Source organism: Thalia democratica, unplaced genomic scaffold (genome assembly GCF_965202585.1).
Source record: "Thalia democratica unplaced genomic scaffold, ktThaDemo2.hap1.1 HAP1_SCAFFOLD_286, whole genome shotgun sequence".
Taxonomy (NCBI): Eukaryota; Metazoa; Chordata; class Thaliacea; order Salpida; family Salpidae; genus Thalia; species Thalia democratica.
The window spans coordinates 27,893-34,073 of NW_028139390.1; positions in this window are offsets into that span (position 1 = coordinate 27,893).

Genomic DNA, 6,181 nt, shown 5'->3' on the forward strand with positions numbered 1-6,181 from the left:
TAAGGGTGTTGATAGAATTTAAAATCTACTAAATAAGGAAAAGTCTGTGAACAAGTTTAAGTCATTAAGGCCAAATAATTCACAATAAATTTATAAAATAAAATTCCAAATATTCACATTAAAACTGACAAAATTTAGTAAAAAAAGTGACAATAAAACTGACAAAAAGAAGTTCATAAAGTCACAAAGAAAAAAATAGTCAAAAAGTCACAATAGGTCTAGGAGAATTTAGTCCCTAAAGTCACAAATGAGCTGTCAAAATATGGCAGTAGTAGTGGCGACCAATTTTAAGTCTCAGTGAGTTGTATTAATTTTTATGTAAGGAACTAAAACCTTAAAGGCCTAATAGAAAAAGACAACACTTATATGTAAAAAAAAAAAAAATAACTCTTACATACTAAAAATATTTATAGTTTCTTAACAAAGGGAATTACATACAAATAATAATTAAAAAACATAATTTCTAAATTTATTTATCATTATAACCTTAATATTTCATCTAACTTGTTTCAAAATTATTTACACACCAAGTATTCTGAAAAAAGTTTAAAGAAAATTTCTAAGTACTTACTTTTTTTTTATAATTTGCTGTTTCTTATAAAAACTATAGAAACTGTTTAATACTAAAAACTACTTTTCCTCACCATTATAATAGTTAAAATGAAAATAAAGGGAGTTAGTTGAGATAGTATTCAAGAAAAATCATGGTACAAAGGAAATGTCAGATTCTTTTTCAAAATGGTAGGAATGGAAAGTGCAATGAAATACATGTTTCACTTACTTCCACTTACTTTAAAATGTTGAAATAATATAAAGTCAGTCAACCAGAAAGCAATTTATTCCTTTGGTAGTTTACAGTTTTGTTATATAGCTATATATATCAGCCCAAGAGATTTTGTAGACATTTTAGTACAGGCCATCAAGATTTAGTTTATAAGTTAAATTTAACTGTTATTATATTGTTTATTGTCAAGTTCTTTTTAATTAATTTTCATTACTTATATGATTTTATGACATGTATTCTAAGTAGTTAAATCTTAACTCAATCATACCTTCTCAAAGTTTAACCCTGTTGATTTTATTTTTTGTGTAGAAGTGTTGACCAAATTTAAAGTTAGTTGTCTGTATATAACTATTAGATTTGGAATCTGTTTTTTATTACAGTGTGTTTATTTATTGTAGTGCCGTGCCGGTTTTACATAGAGTAGCCCTAATTATGACTAAGTATCAGTAATATTTAGGTTAACACTGTTATTTTATGTTATGGTCTGTAATTTTCTTTTGAATATGTTTTACTTATACTGTGTAATATCTTAATAACCTACAACCATTGATTACAATTGCAACCCCAGAGTAGAAGTCAAAAGTTTTTTAGTTAATAGTTAAATAAGACAAAAACAGTAATTGACTTAATAAACTTTGTTAGCATACTATCTTATATCGGAATCATTTATAATATATAGTGCATTTTGTTTTAAAGAGAAATTTTACAATAAGCAGGGTTGCCAAAAAACCTGGATTTCCGGAATAACCTAAAAATACTTAAAATTCGACAATTTAAATTAAAAAAAAAAACCTGGAAAAACCTCTAATTTTGAACAAAAATCACTTTTAAAACCCGGAAATACTTGCAGTTTCATTAAAGTTTTTTTTTTATTAAAACTACATTTAAAGTAACTTTAAGATTTGTACTCGTCGTGTTTATACTAATTAAAACAGTTCTTTTTACCTTAAACTTTCATTTAAACTTAAAATGGACCCTTGAACATACAGTTTTATTAACCTTGAGAAAATTTACATGAAATTTTTTGGCAACCCAGATTAAAGATAGCATTAAATGGTCAATATTAACATTTACTATAAGCCCCTTTTATAAGCCTTTGAGTTTTACTTAAAATCATTAAGAATAGGAAGTTATAAAGAATAGGAGGTGGGAAATCCAACAGGCAATAGGGTAATACTGAACAAAGTATAATATGGTGATAAAATATTAGTAATAAGGGTGTTGATAGAATTTAAAATCTGTTAAGTCACAGAAAGTTTATGTAAAAATTTAAGTCAAATAAATCCTAAATGGTAGTCCTAGCGTAAGTCCCAATGAGTCACAAAGATTAAAAAAATATGATTTCAAATAGTCACAACAGAACTGACAAAATTTAGTCTACAGAGTCTCAATAAAACTGGCTAATTATAGTCCTGAAAGTCACTATAACAAAAAAAGTTTGTTCACAAAAACAAAATAGGTTTGACAGAGTTTACTCCACACAGTGACTATAGAACTGACAAAATTTGTCAAAAAATTAAATAAGTATGTCAGAAATAATAACGACTTAATTAAAGTATCTGTAAGTCATGTTAGTCTTATGTAAGCCTACAAGTTCTTAAGAACCTAAATGAAAAAGACAAAAATTATATATAAATAAGACAGAAAAGAATTGTAATATGCTGAAAAGATATAGGAATTTTTATCAAAGGGCATTACATACAAATGACTATTGAAAAACATATTTATTTAAAATCATTTCCATTATAGCATTGATACTTATTTTTGAATTAATTTATTAAATAAATTTAAATTTTAACAATTCTAAGAAAAGTTTCAAGGGAATTTAGAGTACATATTTTTTTTTACTCTTTTGCTGTTTCTTATAAGAACTAGGGGAATTGTTAAACAATCAAAATTACTTTTTCTGAGCATTTTAATAGTTAAAAGGAAAAAAAAAGTTTGTTGAGATTCTAAAAAAGAAAAAGGTAAAATAGGGTAGAATTAGATTTTCTTTAAAAATGGCAGAAATAGAAAGTTTAATGGAATACATTTTTCACTCATTTTCATTTACTTAAGAATGTTAAATTATAGAAAATCAGTCAACCAGAAGGCAATTTGATCTTATGGGAGTGTTCATTTTTATGACATAGCTATATAAACTAGCTATAGAGAGTGTGTAGATATTCTAGTAAAACCTTTCAAATGTATTTCCAAAATTCAACTTAATTGTTATTATTTTGTTTATTGTCAAGTTCTGTTTAATTAATGTGTTTTGCTTGTATGATTTTTTGACATGTATTCCAATTAGTTAAATCTTAATTCAATCATACATTCTTAAAGTATAATTCTGTTAAATTTGTTTATTGTGTAAAAGTGTTGACCACATTAAAGGATATTGTCTTTATATATTTGTTATTGTATAAAACTGTTCTATAATAATATTTTTATTCATTGTCATGTCAAGTTTGATAAAGAGTAGCCCTATTTATTATTTAGTATCAGTATTAGTTAGGTTAATATTATTATTATTTATTATGTTCTATGATTATGTTCATAAATTTGTTATACTAATACTATTTAATATCTTAATAACCTACATCCATGGTTTACAATAGGCATCTCACTTAAAAGCAATCAACAGTCTTTAAGTTAATAGTTAAATGAGAAAAAGACAGTAAATTACCAAAACAGTTTTGATAATATATTACTTTTGATTTATAAGTCTAATTATTACATTTATTTCTCACAATCTTATATTTTTGTCATGTTTGTTATATATTTCATTTTATTTTACACTAGGTTTTGAGAAATTGTACAGAAAACAGGATTGCCAAAAAACCTTGATTCCTGAAGTAACCAGACCTAACTTTGAATTTGGCAATTCCGGTTTGAAAAACACGGAAAGGGCTGAAAATTTGAGAGGTTTAGAAAAAAACCATAGAAATTAAAACAAAATCACTAAACAACTTGTAACTTTGAACAAAAATCACTACTAAAACCTGTAAAAACTTTGAGTTTCATACAACTTTTACAGATTAAGTAATGAAATTTTGATTAGACACGAAATATCTATAAAAAGATTTTTTTAAAAATTATCATGATTAAATTTTGTTAACACATTTAAAGAAGCTTTAATATTTCTATTTAATGTTGTTATACTAATTTAAACACCTGTTTACCTGAAACTTAATTTGAAAATAAAAATAGACCAAAAGACATGTAATTTTAAAAACCTGGAGAAAACTTGTAAATAACATTTGGCAACCCTTGATAAAGATAGCATTCAGTTGCAATACTAACATTTACTATATGCCTATTTTATATGCCTATGAATTTAGGTTATATACGTTTACTTAGGAGGTCATGAAATTTTACAGGCAATAGGGGTCATATTGAACAAAGTATCATATGACAATTCAACAATAAGTAATAAGAGTGTTGATAGAATTTCAATCTTAATAAGTCACAGAAAGTTTGTGACAAAGTTTTATTCAAATAAGCCCCAAACGGCATTTTCTTAATGTAAGTCCTTATAAGTCACAAAGAGTTATTAAGAATTATAATTCTAAATAGTCAAAATAGAAGCCACAAAAGATTAGTCAACACTGTCACAATAGAACTGACAAAATATAGTCCACAAAGTCACAAAAGAACTAACAAAGTATTTCACGAAAATTAGCGACCAGTTTTTAGACTCAGTGAGTCATATTAAGTTTTATGTAAAACCCTTAAAATTTAATAGCCAAAAAAAGAAAAATATCAATAATAAATATGACTGAAAAGAACAGTAACATGCCAAAAAAAAAAAGAAAAGTTGTCAAAAAAGTACATACAAATGACAATTAAAAAACTTTATTTTTAAAGTTATTTACATTTAAATTTTAATATTTTTACTTAAGTGGTTATCAAAACTATTTAAAATTTAAATTATCTGAGAAAAGTTTTAAGGAAATTTGGAGTACTATTCTTTTTTAATATTTTTTACTTTTATTTTTAAGAACTAGAGGAATTGTTAAAAATAAAAGTTACTTGTTCTTACCATTTTGTTAGTTAGAAGGAAAAAGAAGAGTTAGTTGAGATTCTTTTCTAGAATAAAAGAGAACAGGGAAAAATCAGATTCTCTTTCAAAACGACAGGAAGATAAAGTGCAATAAAAAATGTTTAACTTGTTTTCATTTATTCAAAATGTTAATTTATAAAATCAATCAACCAAAAAAAAAGTTGAAATTATGCAATTTTTTTTTCTGTGAATTAGTAATATTGCGAGCAATATAGAGTTTGAAGGGATTTTAGTCAAAACCTTTCAGACTTGGTATGAGAATTGAAGTTATTTGTTTTATATTGTATATTGTCTAGTTGTTAATCATTATTTAGTATCAGTATTAATTAGATTAATATTAATAATATTTATTTATTCTATAAATTTTTTCCTCCAGGTTAAGAATCAACAGTCTTTTAGTTACCTACTTTAAATAAGACTAAGACAATATATAACAAATAAATTTTACTTATACATTACCTTTAATTAATAAGGCCTCCAGATTAAAGTCAACAGTTTTTTAGTTAACTAATTTAAATAAGACAAAAACAGAATTTATCAAATAGATTTTTACTAATATATTTTATTAATGGAATTACCTTTCAGTAATGGGCATTGCTTAGAACATTATTTTCTAACATTCTTATATATTTTTCTTTATTTTTTTATAATGCATTTTATTTATAATGAGATTTTAAAACTTTACAAAACTAATAATTACTATCTGTCACTTATAAATACCTTTGAGTTTTATTCATAACCAGAATGAATAGGAGGTGAGAATATCTAACAGGCATTAGGGTCATATTGAACAAAGTGTCATAGAGGGAATTAATAGAAAGTAATAAGAGTTTTAACAAAATTTCAGTCATAATAAATCTAAGAAAAATTGTGAAAATGTTCTAGTTCAATAAGTCTCAAATGGTATTGTCCTAGTGTAAGTGCCAATAGATCACAAAGAGTTTTGAAAAAATGTGATACTAAATAGTTATAATAGAACTGACTAAATATAGTCTACGAAGTCACAATAAAATTGAGAAAATATAGTCCACAAAGTCATAATATGAATGAAAAAATTCAGATCAAGTCACGATAGGTCTGACAGAATGTAGTCCACACAATAACAAAAAAACTGACAAAATTTAGATTACAAATTAACAAAAAAACTGTCAAAGTGTGTCACAAAAAATGGCGACTAATTTCAAGTCTCAGTTAGCCATGTAATTTTCTTGTAAGGCTTTTAAACCTTCCTAGAATAAACAAAAAGAAAATCATTATTAATAAATAAGACAGAAAAGAATTGTAACATGCTGAAAATATACTGTAATTATTTCAAAGGGCATGACATGACAACTAAAAAATTATTTGTTTTTATT